Below are 1,681 nucleotides of genomic sequence, written 5' to 3'. Positions count from 1 at the left end.
GTTTCTTGAGCACTTGAGCACTAAGAGGTTCCTCTTTTCCGCGCCCCCCCCGCAAGGCGCGCGATACACACTTGATTGATAGGGTCGATTCCGCATGGTACGGGACCCCTCGATCGTCTCGCCCACCCTCACTGGTGTGTTCATTGGGTGGGGGGGGGGGTCATAACAAACACGGTACAGGATCGAGGTGCACGCTGCCAGAGCAGTGTCGACTGTCGTCCCCCCTCTCCCCGACGGCGATGGCGGTGTGACCGATCGAGCTACAAGAGGAGCTGGTTCAGCTCCCTTGCTTGTCTGTTTTCTTTCTTTCTTTCTTTTCGAGTAGAGGGGGCGCTAGGGAGTCTCACGCCAAGGCTGCTCAACACTCAAGCAAGGTCAAGCCTAGGGTCAAGCAAGCCCGACAGCGACGCGCGGACGACGACATCGAGGAGGGGGACGTGGCGAGCAGACGTATGGGAATCGCGTGCGGTGCAGTTGTTGCTCCCCGTGCGTGGCTGTGCCTCGGCGCGCGCTAGGGCGCGCGCCCACCGCTCCCACGCAAACGCCATGCCCAGCCCGTCCGGAGAACAGAAGCCCGTCGCGCCAGCGCCTCGGGCCTCGCGCGCGGCGCAATATTGCGGCACGATCGCGCCGACGCCGTCGCTAGTCGTCGGATAGAGGTCAAGATGCCCCCTTCGGTTTTTTCGGCGAGGGCGGTCGAGTGCACGGAGCTAAGTGCCTCGCATATACTTTTCTTCGCGTGCCGCAAGTTTCTTGGCGCGGCTTGTGTTGAGGCAGCATATGGACTGCCAGCGCTGTCGCCAGCCGCTGCTAGAGGCATCACCGGGCCCGGGCGGGCGAGGACTGGCGCCGCTCGGCGAGTCATACGTGGTGCTGCCGCAGTCGCGCCGCGCGAGCGCGCTGCACGCAAGCCTGAACGAGAGCCTGTCGCAGCCCGTTGGCGGCGGCGTGCTGCAGGCCTCGTCGATCCACGACCAGCTCCAGACCGTGGACCGGCTTGTCGGGCTCGCCGAGCGGTGCGCCTCGCTGCCATGTGGCGTGCCACTCTGCGAGGACTGCGCGTCCGGCGTGGTGCGCGACCTCAACGCGCGGCTGCGGGATGCGCGCGAGGAGCGGGACCGGCTCCAGGCCGCCTTCGCGGAGCTCGAGGCGGGCGACGGCGGCCCGTCGCACGGCGCTCTCTCCGACGCCGAGTTTGCGGCGGAGGAGGCGGCGAGGGAGCTCGAGGTGAGCGAGCTGCGGGCGGCGCTCGCCTCGGCGCGGCGCGAGCGGAGTGCGCTCGCCGACGAGGCGGTGCGGCTGCGGGCGCAGCGCGCCGAGCAGGAGGCGGAGGAGGAGGCGTGGCACGCCGTCATCAACGGCAACACACTGCGCGCTCAGGCCGAGCAGGAGGAGGCGACCAGGGAGAGGCAGCTCGTCCAGTTTTGCCGCCGCGAGCTGGTGCAAACCCCTCGCCCGCCCTGCTCCCCCGACCCTTGCCCCCCGCCCTCCCGGCCCTGCCGCCGTGCTCGCACGCCTCCCGCCGGTGCGCACTCCGCCGACGCATCCGCCCCGCGCCGCCACTTCCCGCCCCCGCGGCTCCGCAGAGGCGGTCGACAGACTGCCTCTGCTGCTTGGCGCAGCCTGTGCTTGGCGCAGCCTCCGCTGCATCGACCGACGCCCCTTGGTGAACGAGTAGGCG

Source organism: Emiliania huxleyi (assembly GCF_000372725.1).
Source record: "Emiliania huxleyi CCMP1516 unplaced genomic scaffold EMIHUscaffold_453, whole genome shotgun sequence".
Classification (NCBI taxonomy): Eukaryota; Haptophyta; order Isochrysidales; family Noelaerhabdaceae; genus Emiliania; species Emiliania huxleyi.
This window is presented reverse-complemented; position numbering follows the sequence as displayed.